The sequence below is a fragment of the Ascaphus truei genome, chromosome 5, assembly GCF_040206685.1.
Source record: "Ascaphus truei isolate aAscTru1 chromosome 5, aAscTru1.hap1, whole genome shotgun sequence".
In the NCBI taxonomy this organism is placed as follows: Eukaryota; Metazoa; Chordata; class Amphibia; order Anura; family Ascaphidae; genus Ascaphus; species Ascaphus truei.
Genome location: NC_134487.1, coordinates 74,876,390 through 74,898,901, shown reverse-complemented (window position 1 = coordinate 74,898,901; position 22,512 = coordinate 74,876,390). Strand labels below are relative to the sequence as shown.

General features: G+C 38.3%; 1 protein-coding gene across 1 annotated transcript in view; it reads left to right on the top strand.

Moving 5' to 3' along the window:
- The first annotated feature begins 1,180 nt into the window (after positions 1 to 1,180).
- LRRN3 (leucine rich repeat neuronal 3) overlaps positions 1,181 to 22,512 on the top strand; it is a 69,178-nt gene continuing 47,846 nt past the window's right edge. Inside the window, exon 1 of the mRNA XM_075600030.1 lies at positions 1,181 to 1,573. The gene's annotated coding sequence lies outside the window, so the exon portion shown is untranslated. The remainder of the gene's footprint in view (positions 1,574 to 22,512) is intronic.

Genomic DNA, 22,512 nt, shown 5'->3' with positions numbered 1-22,512 from the left:
ATGTTTCCCTTCAGTGGCAGTAGTGCAAGGAAACCCACTTCATTGCCATATTAAATCTGTCCTCCTGTGCTATCTTAGTACAGTAATTGTAATTGATGCTACTTTTTCTTTGTTGGGTTACACTAAGAATATGATTTTGTATGTATAATTTTAATTTTATTTATATGGCATCGATAATGTATATAAAAGAGACAATACAAAAAGGGAATTATAATCAGTGCAAAAACATAAAATCAGACAATAGGAAAGGAAATTCCTCCCTGGAGACATTAGAATTTCCAGAATAAAAAAGTATTAAAAAATATTTTAACACTGAACGTTGGTCCAAAGGCTATAAATATAGGAATTATTCTGCCAAATGTTAATCAGGTAAACTTGATCTCAATTTCAATTTTTTTTTTTTTTTTAAGCATAAAAATTCTAAAAAATAAATACTTCAAGTAAATGCTAAGGCGTTGTCCAGGGTGGGAGAGCGCTCGCTGGCGCTCGAGTGCCGTGACGTCAGGCGATTCCTGGACAGCCAGTTGCACGCTCGGGGGGCATGGCTATGAGGGGGCATGGCTATGACGTCACAGAGCTGGTTCGTCCTCATTGGGCGAAACGATCACGCGACGAGCCAGCGAGCGGCCAAATCAAATTGATTTGTCTCGCCAAGCAGCTGAGCGCCGTGCACTCGCGTGCACATGCTCGCCTAGCACGAACAAGTTTCCCAACACAGGCATGTTGCTGTACAGTGAATGATCAGATCATTCTGCTATCACTGCTGCCATTTTTACCAAATCAAATGTATTGGTTCGTCAACAGAGGACAAAAATGTGTGATAATGCATTATGCAAACCTACTTTGATTTTCATATTTCCACAAAGATGAAAGATGCCTTTTTAAACCCTCTCCATCAATTCACTAGCAGACTTGCAAGCAGAGCAAAGGTTAGCAATATTAACATATCCAGAATATTGTTGTGCTGGTGGGTATGACTGGTTTGAATATGAATACAAACTCAGCGTTAAGAAGGAAGTGGAAATGATGAAACAGCATAGTGTTACCCACAAAAAAGAATGAAATCTCTCCTAGAAATGAGGGGAAAGAGGCTGGTTTCTTTTATTTGTACTATAATGTCCTAGCAATGTCCTATAATAGGCATGTTGTTTCAGCCAACCAGACTAGAGCAGCTGTGAGTGCTGTATCTTGGCGCTCTGAAGCTATTGGCTCCTCTCTGGGGAGTGGAGGGTGTTCAGTTATTAATGATCGCTGAGCGGGCAGCACCGTGTCAGTGTGACAACTGATCGGGTGAATGATGCAGCACTAACCACCAGCACCAGCACAGAAAGAAGCAGGCTACACAGGCACCTCGTCTCTGCATTGGATTGTCAGCGTCAGCCAGAGAGAAACAAAGCTCTGGCAGATATAAAGGATCTTAGCAGGCAAGCAGCTCCTTCTCATGGTGTAGGATATGTGCGAATGTACATGAAACTATAGCTGCACCTATTCACATCCTGGTTTTAATATAAGTGCATTGTGGCCAGAACTAAGGAATTTACAGAAGATCTTAAGAAATGAAAACTGCTAGTGGGTAAGTTGAATGATATATTCTATTCAAATAACACCTGTTTTCCCTCCTTACTCATAGAAGATTAAATGCTTGCATTCAATTATATATATATATATATATATATATATATTATATTATATATTAATATATATATTATATAAATAAATAATATTTCCATGTAGATCTAGTTATTCAGAGCACTACGTGTGGGTTATTTTTTAGTATACAGGAGCCTCTAAAAGCTAGAGGTAAAAGAAAACATTTTCCTGTGCTTATGTAATGACACATTAAATAGATTCCCCAATTAGTAGTCAATAAAACAATGAGCACGGCTGTCCTTTCAAAGGGGGTCTTTAGACACATTTCAATGTATGGAAGGCAGAGATCACGGCGGCTGCATGAGCATATCCCACACAGTCATTGGATTTCTGCCAGGCTACATCTTAGGGATTGTGCTAAATGACTTCCCTTAAAACATATCCTCTTGCCAGGCTGATGAGACAGTTTCAATGTCTGTTTGCTAATGCAGTTGCAACTGACGCATGTTAGATAAAAAAAAAAAAAAAGAATTACATTAACTAGAGGTCCTAATCTCCTTTGGCAATTACCAGGTTCACAGCGGGGTAGCTTTTAAGGACATTTGCTGTGCTTTCTGAATCAGTCACTTCCATCTCTTTGCCCATTATTTTGCAGACAATGCGTTAGTATGCTGTGTATACATTTTTATCATCACATTTTGGGGTCATTAAACCTTACTAAGGTTTTCACTCAACTAGCCATGCTGTTTTGTTACCACCTTCCTTTATTACTGTACAATACATCTCTATCCACTCCAGCACGTTAAGGGTTAAACAAGACAACACCAGAGCCGTAAATCCTTTAAGGCAATGTACTTACAGATGGAATTTACTTGAAAAGCAATGTACATTTTAGTCTTGAATAGCATGCACCCTGAATACTGTGTGTATATTAAAGAGCGAAGATTTGGGAGTTTATTAAGAGATCACAATGCATATCCCAGCTGAGAATGATAGCCCAAACTGCTGAAGAGACCGTAGCCAGTCGGCTTCCTTTTTTTTTTCTAATAAGGAACTATTTTGGAAGCTCAACAAACTTATTTGATCTGCGACTACTCTGGAATTTTTACATCATTTCCAAAATGCCTTTCTTTCCACACATATAAAGCCTGTTACAAATTCTACGTCTGTGTGCTTCCTTATCTCCATCCCTTTGCTCAATTATGAGAGTCAGGAAGAATTTGCTTTTGGACTCAAGGAGGTGGTGTATTCATCCCCACACTAAGTTATTATTCATAGCATTTACATGCCAAGGATTGAAATATATAAAAAGGAGTCTCAACCACGCACAGTCATTTTATTACAAATGCATCAGCTTGTGCCTGGAAATACATCTAACAATGCAGCAGATGTTTGTAACTAACAATACCCCAATGCGTGACATATTTCCTGTTATTCCCTTTAAAGCTAGAGGGTTCTGCAACAACATTGCTATGTGATCAGCTCTGGGGCACTCCAGCTGTGCAATAGTTAAATGATTGACTAAAAAAAATGTATATTCAAAAAGGAAATGCTGCTTTGTCTTCCCTCATACTAATGTCTGAGACTGTGAATGTGCTCACAGAGGGTATTTGTTGCTTATGCTATTGGCAATCTTTCCAGGTTTAGTGCAATGTACAACCTACTAAATAACAATGCTAGTCAAACATTATTTTGCTTTGATTTTACTCTTTGTCAATACTGCCCGCATCTCAAACATCATGGAAAAAATAGGTAGCCTCTTTTAACTTACTGTTGCCAAGAGACTATTTCTGGCTCCTTAAGGCAATTTGGGCTTCCCTTTTCTAATCAAATATTTGGTTTCCAATAAAGTAAATCCCAATATGTTAAATGGTGTGATTGAATCCCAAACCTGCCAACTAAATCAACAAACTGTGTGTGTGGGTGTATATATCTCATTTTAAACATTTAAATGTATAGTTGCATACACAGACACAAATACTAAAGTGTTGGTTTAGATGCCTGCGAAAAGTAAAGAAAACTATTGACACTGGTAAACAATATGTGTTGTCAGTTTGTGTCACTCTTTTCTGGAATCTTCGAAGTACGGAAATGATGTATGTTAGCTTATTGATTCAGTCAAGATTGGATGACACAATTTAATCAGAATTTGGACATATGCCATAAAGAGGACGGAGCGCTAAATAAGAGTAATGTTGCATGGCTATTTCTAGCTTGCCTGCACAGACAGAGGGAAACACAGTGCACCTGGGAGAAGAGAAGCATTGCAGCTTTGGCAGTATATCAATGATGTGGAGGTTCTGTTATAAATACAGTACATGTATATCACCCTGCCTGCCACTAGGAGTTCTAGGATTTAAAGACCTGTTTAATATCAGTGGTTTTGTAGGGGGTCTACAATGATTGCAGGCCTCCCCAGCAGAGTAAGAGTTAAGAGATACAGGATTACATGTCACTTTTGTACCACAATATTAAACATCTAACATATTCCTTTGGCCCCAGCCACAATTGGACTATCAATTTTATTAGTGTATAATTTTGATAAGATAAAACTGCTTCAGATGTGTGTATAGAGTAGCTCAATGTTTGTGTAGTAAAACATGATAGCCTACAAGTAGATGTTATCACAAAGAAGCACCCCACTGATGGACCATAAATGTTGTGAGTGACCTGAATTCATGTCATTTATCAGCACACAGGTGTGTTAACACTTTGCATTTAAAGATTACACAACAAATTATAATTCAAGCAAAGTTTCATTTAATGGACACACACATCCTTTTTTTTTTAACCCTAATAAAGATGTAACTTTGATTGACCTAAAGAGATAGTAAGGAGGCTTCAAAGTTTGGACACAAATGTCAAAATGTGATAAGGAATGGAGGGAGAACATTACCTATTCATGTAAAGTCAAGAAATATATACTGTATTTGGTTTACATTACTTGGGGATATTTATTTTGTCATAAAATATATATATGTTCCAGACAAACAGACAAGAGACAAAATAAGCTATTGTAGAGAATGAAATACAGTTAACTCATTGAAAGAGATTGTATGAGGACAAGAAGTCACTAGCATTACCTCAAAACTTTGTGTGGGCACATGTAGTTCTGATGGGGTCAACAATCTATACCATGGGTGGCCAACTCCAGTCAAGGTCCACCAGCAGATCAGGTTTTCAGGATATCCCTGTTTCAGCACTGGTGGCTCAATCGAAGAATGAGACACTGATTGAGCCACCTGTGCTGAAGCAGGGATATCCTTGAAAACCTGACCTGTTGGTGGACCTTGAGGACTGGAGTTGGCCACCCCTGATCTATTCAATGGCAAGTTGTTGCAAGTCAATCTACCGATACTGAATAGTTTAAAATGTTCTGTAGCATTTGGGCACAAAATACGCCTTTGCAGCCTCGTTCTGACAATCTGGTGAACAATAATTATTTACCTCACTTAATCATTTATAAAATGTAATTATTTCCTCAAAATATTGCTCTAATGAGGTCAAAACCATCTACATCCCTTGTGCCAAATTATCATTCACTGGATCAGTCATTCTAAAATAATTGCAGGAGAGAAATTTCAAAAGGGAGACGCACATGCTCAGAATCCTTCCTGTCATGAAATGATTGTGTTCAGTAGCCTAGCATCCAAGCTACTGTATATGCAAAAATAGTCTACTTGTTAATTCCCCTCCTCATTTTTTTGTACAATCTTCAAAAACACTTCAGTTTCTAATTGCATTTCTTGTGTTCCTTTTCATAGCAATGCCCAATTAAAATTGAATCCATAACACTTGGCGAACAGTTTAAAACCCTGATGAATCCGTGGTTGTACACATAACCGTAGAATTATATATGCTGACTCTTCTCTTGCTGTCCTAAAGGAACTTGGTTCAAATGTGCAATTTAAAGGCCAATCTAAAACCCCGTAATTAAAATAATAAATGAAATAAAACTGTCTTGTTATCTAAAGATATAGGAAATATAAGGAAGATATTGATTTCAAACTTTCCTATACAGTACTTCAGCACCCCTGAGATACAGTCCTGTGATTGTTTTAGCTTAAAAAAAGGATTAATATTCTTTCTCATTTTCACACAATAGATTTGTTGCATTTTGCAAAAATCCTTTAAAAAATAATAATAAAAAAAAATATTTTAAGAGTGCTTTCGCAAATACATTATTCGGGTTCACACCTTTTTAGTTTGTTTTATAATTACATAAAATTTCACTACATAGTTTCTTCGGGGTTGTCTTGTGTAAATATTTTATACACAGACATCCAGTTCTACATACAGATATTTGCATAAGTTGTATTTACATAAAAGGCACCACCTCTTCAGTTATGACACAGCAGCACTCAACGTATTGCCATAGGAATTATTCTGTAGAATAGCTACACACTATGTATCTCATGTTAATCGTGTCTATGTACTAAGCATCACAAATTTAACAAATAGTCAAATTGACACACGTAAATCACAAATTATTATTATTATCATTTATTTTTAAAGCGTCAACATATTTGGCAGCACGGTATAATGGGGTACAGAGTAATGTATATTATAAAAAACAGTAAGGACGAACATGCACAAACAGATTCAAAGAGGTAGTGAGGGCCCTGCTCGTGAGAGCTTACAGTCGAGCGGAAATGAGGGACAATGTTGGAACAAGAAGGTAAATTATAGTGTGTGTGTGTGTGTGTGTGTGTGTGTGTATGAACCCTTTTTTTTCTGAATATTTGCCTTAAGCAGCAAAAATGGTTATAGTCAAGTATATTGGCGCAAACAGATTGGATGCACATGATGCCCAGAAGTGAAAAGCATGTGCTAAATAAAATTCTATAGATCGGTGTGGCAAATAAATAATTGTTAAACCTTCATCACAATTGTCCACCAAGTTGAACCCGGCGTAACGCCTAAAATGTATGTTTATATTGTTAGCGCCTAATTTTCCAAAAATTAATATGACGCAGCTCTGATGATTCCATATGAGGTTAACAAAATGTATTATTATTTTCACAGAATGTAAATTATAAATTAATATGACATTAATAATTCACATTTACTAATACTAATAAATAAAACTGCACATAATTCTGTTTTCATTTGAACGGCATCAACCAGGTATTTAACAAGAATCAATGCATCAAACAACGAACGCGTATGAAGTCGCATAACAACCTTCATATTGTATTGTATGTCTTTATTTATATAGCGCCATTAATGTACATAGCGCTTCACAGTAGTAATACATGTGGTAATCAAATAAATAACAGATAATATAAATAACAGATCATGGGAATAAGTGCTTTAGACAAACATAACATTAAGGAAGAGGAGTCCCTGCCCCAAGGAGCTTACATTCTAATTGGTAGGTAGGGAGAACGTACAGAGACAGGAGGGAGTGAGTTCTGGTAAGTGCGTCTGCAGGGGGCCAAGCTTTATGAATCATGTGTTCAGAATGTTCACAGTGCTATTCGTATGCTTCTTTAAGCAAGTGTGTCTTAAGGTGGGTCTTAAAGGTGGATAGAGAGGGTGCTAGTCGGGTACTGAGGGGAAGGGCATTCCAGAGGTGTGGGGCAGTCAGTGAAAAAGGTTTAAGGCGGGAGAGGGCTTTAGATAAAAAGGGGGTAGAAAGAAGACATCCTTGAGCAGAACGCAAGAGTCTCGGGGTGGTGCATAGCGAGAAATCACGCACAGTTTAGGAAGCTTTATACTACTTTTTAAAACTAAAATGTTGACAAAAAAAAAATGTTCAATATGATCTTAGAACATAGGCTCCAATGTTTTCATTAGAACTATTGGTGCTCATAGGTTCTAATTAACGGAAAAGCCCAAGGTAGACAGACATTTAGGCACAAAAGACTCATGGGCTGATTTTAATTACTATGGAGTCTTTATGGACTAGACGGCAAACAAAACATTTAAGAGGTATACAAATCAATATGTAATGCTTTGTATATGTAAAGTCTCAAATGTTTGCAAGAGCCTCTATTAAACAAAATACAGTATCACTGCAGAGCACTAACGCTGAAAATATTAGATTGCAAACAAACACCTGATAGACCTCCAGCCATTCAGGTTTAGCTGGTCATTATTTCACTTCATTTTTGTTCAAAGCTCAATGTATTTGAATAATTATGGAACTGGCATCTGGCAATAAGAAGTATCTCCCATATTTCAAGTTTATGTTTATTCACAATATGGTTCCTACATTTGCATTTATTTTTTACTTTAGGAGTTTTGGGACCGTTACATTTTCTAAATGAGTAATTAAGTGACTATTGAAGTGACTGCGTATAAATAACCAAAATGGTGAGTGCTAATATCGAGGCCGGAACAATGAACGACAATTCCAGATTTTGCAGCGTGGTATAACAAGCAAATGCCACGTCCGTTTTCAAAACTGCTACTTCTATCAAAATATTTTATGTCGCCACTCTCCGCAGGGAACACTAGACACACCAGATGTTAAGAATGGCCAAGGGATTAACAATCATGCAGATTCATATAGACTATATACTACATCCATATATAGTACATATAGAGTAGCGGTGGCCAACTCTAGTCCTCAAGGGCCACAAACAGGTCAGGTTTTAAGGATACCCCATGCTTCAGCACAGGTGGCTCAGTCATTGACTGTCACTGATTGAGCCACCTGTGCTGAAGCAGGGATATCCTTAAAACCTGACCTGTTGACCCTTGAAGACTGGCGTTAGCCACTCCTGATATAGAGTATTTCTTGGTTATTCACAAAATATTGTCTGACTAGAGTTCCCCAAAGAGAGGATTGAAAACCACTGTTTTAGGTGATGATTACATTATTCTTTAAAAGAATGTTTCCAACTATATAATGCTATAATATGTGAATCTCCATCAGTCACCCATATTCCAAGAAGCCTATTTGTTTGCATACTGTAAGTCAGTGTACTAAACTTTACTCCTAGGATTAGTGTTTTCTGCCATTATTTCGGTGTGTTCCAGTGGTTCTGGTTGAGGTGTCAGTGAATAGATTGAGCGACATCAGCTAAAAAATACCTTTGGGGCATTATCTGATTTCATGGTGTTAAAAAAATAATTAGCTCAAAGGCTTGAATATCTCATATTAAACAACTAAAATGTGTAAAGGAACAATGAGATCAGTGGGATTAGAATGATGACAGAGGTGGGAGTTGACTTGTCACAAAACACATTTTTGTACTCTGAATGGCAGAGAGTGGCAGAGAAACCTAAAGATCTTTCCTAAATGAGTTCTTCCTCAACACGACTGATGACTGTGTCTCACACTTTTTGTTTTAGGAATGCAATGATATTAAGTATCTATGTGTAGCAAAAATAGAGTACTCAAATTGTACTGTAGTTAAAGGTGTGGTTCTGCCTAAGCTAATTTTTTTACCCCCTTTATAAAAAAAAAATTATAATTGTATAGGAAGCAGACTCCGGAGCAGAACAGTGTTAATTTCAGCTCTCTGCAACCCCGGGCTTCCCGGGATAGATACCTCCAAATGTGCCCCAGTACTTTTTCCTCTAGGGGAAACAAAATGGAGTATTAAAGCTCCGGCATGACACGCGCCAATAGGAAGTCGCAATGTTAATCAACATGGCTTCCCATTGGCCCGCTTGATGTGGGGGATTTAAACCTGCATAAAGAACCAGCAGCACCTTCAAAGGTACAGTATATATCAGGGCAAATCAAGTGTTTTTTAGAGCTGAAATTTACATGGTTTAGCTCCAAAGACCCCCAACTCCATATATAAGCAAAATGCCTTTTAAACTGTAGTCAAGTATTTTGGGTAGTGAGATGCAAATGAACACCAAGTAGGCATGTCCACTTTAGCTCAAATTATTATTTGCCCATATACTGTATGCTAAAACAGATTCCTCCTATGCACTGAAACATATTCTACCTTCGAACTTGTTATATTCTACCTTCGTTTAGAATTAAAATAACTTTGAAAGCATTCGCTACCCTACTATTTTAATGATGATGCAAAGAGCACAAAACAGGAATAGTCAAATGGATCCCAATGAAGACCCAAATTGGATTCGGATGTGTAACTCCTGTCCACTTGACTATCTTAAAGAAGGCTTGGGAAGCAGATTATTACTCAACTGAAAGGTTACCAGCACTGCACAATGTGATGTGGAATTAATAACTTTAAATTAACAGAAAGTGAACTCCTGTGAAAATAATTGAGGAGCCTTGGAAGAGTTGTCATATCAAGGACAAGTTTTTTTTGTTCAATATTATTGTTCCCATGGGAATTGTGGTTCTACAATTGTGAGGTCTAAATATTGATCTAGGACTTAATGCAAAAAAATTATATTCAGAGCCTAAAATATTTCATGAAAATACAATATTATTAAAACGTTCATTAAAATAGGACCAAATGCTTTAAATACAACACAATTGTAATTGTGACATAGTAATCAGCAAGAATTTGATTAGCTACACCTTATACTATTTTAGTAATCAACAAAACAGATAACTTAGTAGCAACGGTGTTAATGTACTATATATTCTATCATCAGTTTTAATATTAGTAAATGTTAATTAGCATGTTTCTTCTCTGATTGACAAAGCCATGTCATGTTGTTTTGCTGCAGTGCTGTCATACTGTATCTTCTACCAACACTGCAGTGAAACGCTATGCAATTTAGAAACAAATAACATATTAAGGGCAGGTGCAGGCTTAGTACCCACAAACATGTATTTTACAGCTTTGTGTGAGCTTACAAGTTAACTCTTGACATACAGCAGTGTAGACTGTGAAACTGTCTTTTATCCTACAGCTGTGTACACTAGCTATAATTCTCATTTAGCCTTCACATAAGTCTCTGTAAAACTCCCACTGGATTTAACCATTGATAATAATGACATGAGCCCTATTCTAATGGGCTTTAAAACTCTGATTAATATTGCAGCAAATATGTCCTTTGTGCCAATTTGAGATCCTTAAAAAAGAAACGTAGAGCTGTTCAGTCAGCATATTCTCTTATTTGTATAAAAGCCATCACACACAAACCACTTAAGAATAGAGCAGCTGCTTTGAACATGTCTAAAATACTTACACCTTATTAGCATTTTCTCTGGGGCTGTACACTAATTTGTTAGTCATTTGCCACTTACTCATTCACACTGCTGCACTGAGATTTGATGGAAAGGACTAAAGTCCCTCTAACATCTGTAAATACCTCAATCTATATCATACTTGAATTTAGTCCTGCAGCGGTGGTGCAATTGGTGTGGAGGTCTGTGTTTCCCTCTCTCTCACACGCACAACATATTTGGCTCCACTTTACAACAAAGTGCCACTGGGCACTGCTGCTGTGGAGAGATTTTTTTAAAATATGATTTACTGTGAGTGAGAAACTGAGCGAGGGCGAGAGGGGGGCGTGAGAGGAAAAAAAGAGTAGGAGGAGGGACGAGTCACACTGCCTTTTGCATTCTACCACTTTTGCTTGTAGTAGACTTTTGGTCCCAGGTTTAGGCACTGGGTTCCTGGGAATACCTCAAATGGCCCCATAACAGGTAGGCCCTTGAAGCCCAGAATGGCTGTCTCTCTGAATAGTCCAGAACAAATAGAGTGATGCTGCACACCTCAAAAATAGAAAAAACATACAATTACCGGTGCTCCAATGTTTGCACGAAAGCCTGCAATCAGTCCAAGACAGATGAATAAAGGAACAAAGGGCACTGCGGATTTAAGCAAAATAAACTCATTTATTGAGCCAACACGACGTTTCGACCTTAGTGGTCTTTTTCAAGTGACAATGGCGCCATTGTCACTTGAAAAAGACCACTAAGGTCGAAACGTCGTGTTGGCTCAATAAATGAGTTTATTTTGTTTAAATCCGCAGTGCCCTTTGTTCCTTTATTCATCTGTCTCTCTGAATAACCATGACATACCATTAAACTTCTGTAGACTTTGGAGATTGACCAAATCTCCCATGGCAGTCTTCCTGTGAGTGCAGCTGTAGGAACAATACATTTCCACTGTGTCTATCAGTTAAAGTATTGAGTACTTGCTCTATATAGAACTATGCCGCAGGGCCGGCCTTAGGGCAAGGAAGTTGCCTTGGGTCCTGCACCTTTGGGGAGCCCTGCATTCCCTCCTCTCCCTCCAGTCAGCACCGGGATCCAAATTCCATCCAACAGGAGAGAGGGGAGAAGGGGAGTACCCGAAGTGGTGCAGGACAACACCGCGGCTCACCCCAAGTTAGGGATGGGGGAGGGTGTGTGTAGCTGGGGAGGTCCTAACTTATGCAGAGTGGTGGGACTTCTGCAGCTTCGCAGTGTCATGTGGACATGTCATGTTGCCATGGCAACTTGATGTCATGATGGTGCAAGAGGCTTGGCCCCACTACCAGCATGCCGTCTTGAGCCCTGCCTGGTCGCTGGGCATTGGGAGTATTCCTGCTGTCTGATCGCTGCACATTGGGAGTATTCATGCTGCCTGATCACTGGGCATTGGGAGTACTGCCGGCCCTTAATGTGTGTATGTATGCAGGTGTGAGTGTATTTATCTATGAGAGCATGTATACATATATACACGGATGAATGTTTGTATGACCCTGTGTATGTATATATGAGTGAAAGCCATATTATATAACTTGTTTTTGTTCATCGTGGTCTATAATAGACAATAGACAAGAGTCTGTTTCACCTGGTGGGCCTTTGAAAACCTATTTCAACATTGTACAAGTGGTCCACATAAGTCCGTCTATAAACCCATGGCCTATCTTTCAATGGCTAGCATGTTTATCCAGAAGAAATTGTTGTCATGAACAATTCTCACATGAACACTGCATTTTCCTAAGTGTCACCTCATTCGTTACTTCCAAATGATGTCATATTTCACTCATCCAAGTTTTTCCTGCTAGGGAGCACAGTAAAATTTGGGACAACAGTTGTAGAAACACTAGTGCAAGTAAAGGGTTACAAAAGAAAAGAAGAAAAAAAAGAAAGGCAAGGTACTGTATCACTGGTAAAGGTTTTCGATTGCCCAGACACAACACTGGGAAAGTATTATTATTCAGCTCTGCTTTTGCAAGTACCACACTAAACTAATAACATTTCTAAAAATATCGGCAGAGAAATGTTGAAAGGTCAGTTTAAAATTCAATCACACTAAAGATCCCTAACCTATTAATGTCCTTGTGGTGCACACACCATCACTAAAATAAAACCTGTATGATAGTGAATGGAAAAGTTATTCAATGTATGACAGACACGTAATACGTTGCAGAGAAGTCAAGTTACGGAAAACTGGTAGCTATTTCAAGCTCATGTCTTCTCCTATTGTTCTAGGACATACAGTACTTGAAAACGAGAGGTAACTCTCATTGTATTACTTCCTGGTAAAAAAACATTTTATAAATAAATAAATATAGCTACTCGGTCATGAAAATCTAAATCAATCATGAATGTGAGCAAATCAATGTATTTTGATAATCTGACATGTTCAAAAATAATCTCAGCATTAGTTTAACAAAAAATGCAATTTTAGCTTGTGTTCTGTAATAACTGACATATTATACTCAAGTGCCACATACAATAGGTGGGGTTGTCATAGTATTCTTTTGCTTCACTCATATACATTTCTATAATACAATATATCAGAATGTTTCCTGCTGCCGATATCATTTGCCAAGTTGTTTAAATCATAGTTGATATATACACTTTAAAGGCCTCAACTCCAACAGCAATAGTCTTACTGTATCTCAACAAGGACTTTAGTGAAGGTGTATAAGCAGAAGTCCAGCGTGCAAAGGGTGCAACATTTGAATTTCTTTTTACAACCTCGAATATAAACGAAGTGGAAATGTAGGTCATAGACTTTGATCTGGTGTTAATTAGAGCTACTGACATCGTATGTCATTCTGTCAGTAACATGAAAGTAGTACAGTACTTCAGCTTAAATAAAGATAACCCATATTTCTCATTTTCCACCATTGTGTTGTTTATGAACCACCATTGCCTCACAGTAAATCTATGAATGTATGTCGATCTTTATATAGTGCCAAAAGTGTACTCGGTGCTTCACAAAGAATACAGTACAGAGAATTATAAAACTACAATAAGTCAGATAATAGGAAAGGAAATCCCATCCTCTGAGAGTTTACAATCTAAGTGGTATGTTGGGAGATTTACAGACAGCAGGTGAGGGAATAATAAGTGCTGTAGATGACATTGCTTGGCCACCATGGTTGGTAGGAATGACTGACTGTGGGAGAGTAGCCATGAGGCCAGGCTATTGTGATGTGTCTTTCGATGTGAGTTTTAAGGTTGGACTGTATTAAATTAGATGGGTTAATACTATTAGCAGGGACAGAGATGGCATGGAGGTGTGGGTGAGAGGAGATGTGTATATGGCTGGGTCCAGGATTAGGTGAGATATCCCCAGCATCAAGAAGGAGTAGAGAGAGGAAGAAGGTGAATAGAGGATTTGTGAGGGGTGCTTTTTATTGAGGGGTGTAGAAGTTGTTGGGAAAGAAGTGTGTAAATTCAATGCAAACAAATCAAAAGCTGGTTAAAATAATGTCTAGTTCATAACGTATTTGGTAAACTTTAATTTGCAGATGTTCACCAAGCAAATATTCATATTATGGCAGAGGATGCATTCCAATGTAGGTACTGTACATGTTTGTATCTGGTTTGATTTATGAGATTAGTCAGAAGCTTTACACTATCACATTCTCCTTACCAGTGATTTGAAACAGCAGTGCAACAATCAGCATGCTTGGGAAATATTAGAAGCACATAAGGCTTTCTGAAATATTATGCAATCCTGAGGATAAAATAGGGTCAGAGGTTTTACACTAGAGATTAACATGGGCAGCATGGGTGGTCCTTTTCTTTTAACTGTATTTATTAGTAGGCTTCATAAGTAATAGTATGGGTGGTTCTAGTGGTTACCTGCAATCAAATTCTACATATCTACCAGTGCCTATAATAATAATAGTCTACACTGTGCCTAACTGCTGTCAAAACATAACACAGTCATTCTGAAGCACAACTTAAAATTCAAAGTTCTGCCCTCAATTATCTTAACTTTTTCGGGGTCAAAAAGGTGTCACACCTATTGAGGTAGATTTACCTTCCCCTCCCCCACTGGAATATTGGTGTGAAAGGATGGGAAAAAGTGTACAGTAATGTTATAGTCAGTATATGCTTACTTCTGGGATGAGAGCTTTTGCCAGTACACAAACTTTTTTTTTTTAGCCGTGTTATTTTTATTAAAATGACTACCATCAAGCGGTGAAAGAAACCAGATAGTTAGGCCATTATTTACCAAGCAGTGGTACTCCACATGAAATGAAATTTTACAGCACCCTCAATCCCATTTTATTATTGTACGGTTCCCAATTCCTCCAGTATTGCGGTGTTGTTCTTGACAATAAATGGTAAAGAAGGCCCAATGTACCACCATTTCAGCATTTCTGAAAACCTCAGATTTCCTTTACAATAGATATTTAATAGCTTAGTGATTGTACCGGTGTAAAATGGTGTGTGAAAAATAACTAGTATACTTCTCTACTTTCAAGTATTCAAAACAAATTATTAAAAATTATTATTATCCAAACAGCTTTTTGTGTATATGCAACTTGACACCAGGAACACATACAAAATGCCATGTAAGTGGGTAATCTTAAACCTTACTTTTTGTCTTAGATATGTTTCAAATCCGTTATACCTATTTCTTTGAACAAATGTCTATGGTTACTGAATAAAACCATCAATATCGTAGTAATGTTGACTATTAACAACCCAGTCTTGTCAATTCTTATAACTCTAAATGACAGGGAGAAAAGATGGAAATAGAATATAAAAATATGTTTTTCTTCCCTCAAGATTACCACATAAAAATATAAGGCAATTTGCTTCAAAATTAAAAAAAATTACATCCTTAAAGTGTAATGGTTCATTTTAATCTAGATGGTCATATGCAAATATCAAAGCCTTTATTAACTAAGCAGTGCTTTACCATAAGGTATTATCCAGCTTTATGTTTCTCATCTATTGATAATATATTTGAAATGATTCCTTCACCTACCCATTAATTTTAGAGTTACAGAAATATTTGCTCTATTTTTTGGTCTTGTTTGGTAGTATGGTGATCGTTAAAATTAACATTATGTAGCCGAGTTTGGAAATGTTGCAGTATATGTACCTAAAACACACAACTTTATTGAAAAGTTTTGCCTTAAATTTATTTAGACTTAGAAAGAAGCCATAAGTGCTTAAAAAAAGAAACAAGTTCAGTGCTTAAACATTTTGGCGCCCAATTTGGAGTTTAGATGTAATATGCAAACCATTTTGAACCACCGCACCATAGTTTTTTTCTAGAATATTGACTCGATTTAGAGTTAGTCATTAGCAGCTAGTCATAATATATTATAATGAGGTCTCCGATTAGCACCATTGACTATTTTGAGGTCCTTTGCATTGCAATTATAAGTTGGTGCTTAATAATTAGGTCTGTGTATCATTTGCGCCTTAATTTAAGTGAGCCGTGTAAAAGCTCTGTAAGCTCCGTATGACCAAGGAAACAAGCAGCCAGCAGTAAACAGAAAAAGAAAACTTTAACAGAGAGGAACACTGGAATAAATAATAAACAATTACAGACAGCACCACTCAAAAGCAAACCACTCTAAAAAATTAAAAATTGGTTCACGAGGATAAGTCATCAGCATTCAAACACAGAAAGTCTCAGTATACAGGAACGATAAAAGTTCCTCAAGAAAAATATCGCAAAAGAATATGCACTAAAACCTCAAATTTTAATCCAAAATGCAGTATAAAAATATCCAAATATGAATCTCACACAGAGAAACAGAGACACAACAAAATGAATGAAAAAAAAAACTATATGAGACAGAGATAGCAAAGACAAAAAAAAGCTTATCTATTGGAAAAGGGCAAAGCGCAGAAAAATAGAACATGACACAACCAAAAAAATGGAAAAAGTAGTAAACAAGCAAAGGCTATATACTGTACTAACAATAACTGGGGGAAACGGATACGTTTAAAAAAAAGTAGAAAACGAAGTGGTGGTAAGAATAAAGCAAAAGGAAAAAAATGGCGGGTAACGCTTCGGAGAATCCCCTTCAATAGGCCCATACCCACAGAACCCTAGTGGATGATGGTAGTTGCCTTTAAATGTCCTTGAAGTAGCAAAGGTTGGTGCGAGTCCTCAGAGTCCACACGCGGATTCGAACGGCATCTGACTTATTTGATTATTTGAATAAATAATAGTACATACTTTCCACTGGTCTCCAGGGTCTTGGTCTATTGGTCTATTCTCAAGAATATTAAGCGTTGCCAGGTGTATCTGCGTCTGTGTATCCCTAAAGCAGCAATTGCAGCCATGGCTCTAGAAAATGTATGTTGCAAATGCTGGGTTCTTGCATTTTAGTCTGGTTACTGTAGGCACATAATTAACAAGGGATCTTAAAGCAGTAATCCCCTCCTGAAGTCTATTTGAGATTAACGCATATAATGTTAGTATTTTGTCCCTTGAGCATGACTTGCTCTTTTTTGTTGTTTTGGTTAAAAAAATAATTATATTCTTGATCTCTGGGGTTACTATGGCAATCTTTAGAATGCACTGGGATCTGGGAAGAGCCGAGCATATGCATTTTAAGTGAAACTTCATTGTCTTTTGTCACACAAATTGTATTTGTGATGGTGATGTTTTTAATTAAAAATCAAAAAAACAATTTCAGTGACAAAACACAAAGAAGTGTGACTTAGAATGAACATGCACAGCACTAATATATTTATACTAACTGGATATTCCTTGTGTGTGTGTAAGTCTCTGTGTATGAGTCTCTGTGCATGCGTGAGTGTCTGTGCGTGTGTCTCTGTGCGTGCGAGCGTCTCTGTGCATGCATCTTTGTGCATGCGTGTGTGAGTCTCTGTGCCTGCGGCGTGAGTCTCTGTGCGTGTGTGAGTCTCTGTGCATACGTGCGTGTGACTGTGTGTGTGTGACTGGTTGTGTGCGTTTGTGACTTTATGTCTGTTTCAGCACCAGGATCTCAGGGGACGTGGCTCTCTCACTCTCTCCCTGCCCGGTGTTCCTGGCTCCTCTCCTCCACCCGCCCACGGTCAGTCCTCTCTTAGGCCTCGTTCAGGGTGCTGGCTTCGGAGGGAGGGCGTGCTGCCGTGCGTGCTGCCGTGAGAAACAAAGTATTCAATTTGAATACTGGTTGTCAGTGTAGCAACCGCCCTGTCTCCGAAGCCAGGAGTTGAAGCTGACTACAGTTTCAATAAACGAAAATTTCGTTTTTTGGAGCTGCAGCAGCGTCACAGGGACCTAGGCAGCCAATGAAATCATTCTTCAGAATGATTTCATGACTGCAACTTGGATACTTACCCTGCTGTGTGTAACCCCGCCCCCTCCCCAACGCTGAAAAGTCTGCTGGGGGATAAACACAGATCGCCCAGCAAACTGCAGCACTGCCTCCCTCACGCCCTCCCTCCGAGTCCTGCAGCTGGCACCCTGAACGAGGCCTTAGGTGGCGTGCATGAACAGAGGCCTGCAGCCTGTGGGGCCGTGGCCATGCGCAGAGGCCCTTGGCCGTTAGGGCCTATGTGTCCTGGAAGAAGGGGGAGCGCGAATGTACTTAGAGGTGGACAAGGGCGGTACTGTGCATGCGTGGTGGGGCCTACAAGCTCCTCTTCTGTGAATATGCTGGCTACGACCTCCGTGCGGGCTGTTATGCGCATGTGCGATGGGCGCATGCACACGCGCGCCCATTAGCAGTATGACATCACCTTTGTTACAGTTTTTTGTTACATTTTTTCGTTACAAGGCAATGCATTTTTTCACATGAAAACTCTGTAGGCGTCCCCCCCCCCCCCCCAAAAAAAAAATTAACTTAAAAAAAAAAAAAAATCAGAAATGGTGGCCTTTTTGAGAATGAGCCACAGAAATCCGCCAGCCAAAGAAACCAGCTAAGCTGACCTGAGGAGGATCCACATCTGCAAAATAAAATTTGCCCATCTCTATGCATATGCACTCAATAATTATACAAGTTCTCATTAATATACAGTATCACAGACATTGGTTGATAAATATTAGACTTACTTGCAAATTATCTGAATTTTATAAAGGTTATTAAGGCCCTAAAACAAAACTTTCCGTTAAATAACATTATATGTGTCATGTACAGTGTTTTTAGTTGATACTGACTTAAGCCCCAGACTGTAAATAGATTGCAAAAGATGAATAGCAAAACCACAGAGGTCCAGAGGAAAAGCCACAAATGTTAACAGATCGTAAACTTTGCTGGCAATGATTTGAATGAGATAGTTTCATCTATTATCTGTGGAAGTGAATTGTATACAATAAATTAAGTCAATACTATGGTTCATTGTTCTGGATCAGGAAGTAGGTGCAGACAATTTTATTTGTTCACTGACACCCATTTAAGGGTCATTGGTTATATAAATGGGCCTCTGTCTGTATTGTCTTTATTTCATAAATAGCATCACAATTTTTCAGCATGCCACATAAGAATAAAGTGGGCTGAGTTACTATAGTGACTGCTTATACCAGGGATCAGTGAACCATAACTGCACTATATAAACCATGTTTACTCCTGTGACAAGTAATTGACTCTGAGACTAAAACAATTACTAGAACTTTTAAAATAATTGCATTACTTAAAAATAAAGTAGGTACTATAAAAAAAAGGCTGTATAAATGTAGTTTAAGGCAAAGCTGAGGTTAGGATTTCGTAATAGCACAATTTCATAAACCAGTGCACATTTCCTCTCAAGATTTAAAATTTCCTTTTTAAAATAGATATGTACTGTAGTTTAATTAAAGAAGAAAAACGCAACTAAAAGTCTCTATCAATGGAAGGTGTGTCTATGAATGCATTAGATTATGGATACCCGATAAATTGTTGATGTCACATACGGGACACCAGCTAGCATGTGACCTGCAAACGGGACAAGGGTTAATACACAGCTCGCAAGCCGGCCCACTTTTACCTTCACAAATGTCCCTCAAATGAACAATATCTCTCCTCAATCCGTCCCCATAAACAATCTGTCACGAACAGCACACAAGTGGGCACGTGACTTAGATATGCAATAAGGGTTAATACACATGGCTATCTAGCTAACTCACCTGTCTCCTGTGCAAGGTACTTTCAAGGAGTTAATATTAACCCCTTACTCAATAGCAATCATATCTAGACGTTTCCACCACCCAAGAATTATGCAAAAATATGTAAATTAATATATCGGACATGCACGATTTTACATTCAACATGGCAGCCCCCTTCTCAGTGCCGCCGTATCAGCGGAGCGCCGAGAAGCGGGGCCCTGCTGTAAGTGCTAAGTAGTAGGGCTAGGAGAAGTAGAAATTTTCATCTAGACTGGTGCTACTAAGTATTTCAACACAGAGCAATAGTATCACTTGTAGATCTGAGACAATGTATGCCATAAAGCAATAACCGACAGAAAATGCACAATATGTGTGTATATGTTAAAGACATAAAGTCCTGCTCACAATATAGCCCCATTGCAAACCAACATGGGAGATCTTACACTGTGCAACCAAGGGTCAGCGATGTTATAAACAGCACTCACCCCATTAGGCACACAGACGTGAACCCGGCGGTAAAGGCGGCTGGAGCAGTGCAATGACACACTAGCCGTCGGAGAAGGTAATTAATGAGAACCAACAATATTAACTCAAGTTAGTCTCTGCAATCTCGGCGTGGCGTGCTTCAGTCCGGAGGTAGATAAGGTAAACAATAGGGTAGAGACTGATCACTGCGAAGAAATAGGGCTGGAGGCTTGTATCCAAAACAAAAATAATTGATTAAATGCGCATAATAGCGAAAAAGGCAAAAAGAGGTCCTCTGACGTGTTTCTCACCCGAAGGGTGCTTTATCAAAGATTAACTCTTTGATAAAGCACCCTTCGGGTGAGAAACACGTCAGAGGACCTCTTTTTGCCTTTTTCGCTACTATGCGCATTTAATAAATTATTTTTGTTTTGGATATGAGCCTCCAGCCGTATTTCTTTGCATTGATCAGTCTCTACCCTATTTTTTACCATATATAAGTGCTAAGATTAAAGAAAAAAAATTACAAGAATATACAATGACAGCAAAGACAGGACAATTTCTTAAAATAAAAGGATAAAACATTAAACAGAAATCCATATACTGTACATTACGTTGCCATATGTCAGGATTTTCTCCCAGAGAGGTCACTGGCGGACCAAAACACACCTGTGTTGAAATCTGATTTTCACAATACCTTGCAAAATCTTATGTACTGTTTTTTCTCCATTGAAACAACATAAACCCATGCCTGTCGTAAATCAGCTGTCAGATTGACAGTTTTACGACAGAGTAAAAAAACTTCTACCAAACAGAAGTTCAAGTTTTGCCTCAATATATAAACAGACTCATAACTTCCCTTCTCTAATACCTAGACACACGTGAATCACATCAATAGATTGAGGCAGTCATGACAGACGCACGACTGTCTTGATTCTAAATTTGAGTGATAAATGGATGTGTCCTTGGCACCTCTTACCCATGCAGTGTGTGGTCTCATTGCATGCAACTCTTTGCCACGATTACAGATATGTAACTCTTAGTATGTACAGTAGATGACGTCCCATGATATTCTCATTTTTAATAATGTCCTCCAATGAATGCATAACCTGTGTGTCACCTCTCTCTGGAATGCACCAGTAATCCTTCACAAACGTTTAGTTTTCTTTGTGCCTGACAGAGTAGTAGTCTCTGGTTATCGTTTGACCTTCTAAACAACACATCACTTTTAGTGGGCCATCCGTGATGGGCCTCTCTCAATTAAGTCCTCTTTGAAGACCAGCACAGACCCTGGAAAACTCTTGACTTGTCATAAATCCAATATATTGTATTTTGAAAATCAAACTCTAGCTACATTAACCCCTGAAGCACTACATTGTTTAAAATACTAAATATCTCATGATATTATCATGACAGTTGATATTATACTTGAATAATTTTTATAGAGAAGAATAGTAACATAACAACACACTTTAAAGTTATTTTTTAGAATATGAGATATTGGGTTGACAGGGAGATAATGAATACTATGTTAGCATTCTAATCATCTCCTATGTATGACCCACTTTTGATAAATACTAGTTACAGAGATGTCAAACAGCATCACATAAAAATGGACCCGCAAATCTGCACCGATAACCCTTAGAATTAGCAATACATGTTCAAAATGTTTCTTTTTAACATCTTGCTATATTATACAATCAACACTGATTGTATACAATATGATCTGATTCCCCTCTCCTCTTTCTCTAGTAGTAGATACAAATTTAGACACGTGCCGTCCTCCCTGGGATAGATAGACAGGTTTTTGCCATCAATTCAGCTAAAAAGATTCCATCGTCAACACGGTTATCAAAAATGTGCAAACCTGAATGCCTAGGTGTTTTTGCACGCTTAAAACAGTCAAAATATTATTGTGCTGGAACATTGCAAGTGGATTACTGAAAGTTGTAAAGTAAATATATCCACAAAGGGCAAGGAGCTCCACATTGTAATTATGACTAAATTCTTATGAAGGTTATCACTAAATACTGATTATCATATTTACATTTTCTCGAACATCAGTAGCACTAGATTAATCTGTCTGCAGCTGTGTCCCTGACTAAACTGACTGCTAACAAGGCGTGCGCGCGGAATTTTAGTTGGCTGACGTAAGTCAGCCTTTCTATACAAGGGCCGCGCGCGCGCACGGCAGGGAGAGGGGAGCCGACAGACAGCGGCGAAGATGAGGAAAATCATCTTTTTGCGCCGTTGCCTGCGCTCAAATGTATGTATGTGTGTGTATGTGTTGTGACATAGTCCAAAGATGTTAGGCAGCTTTCTGCCCCATTTT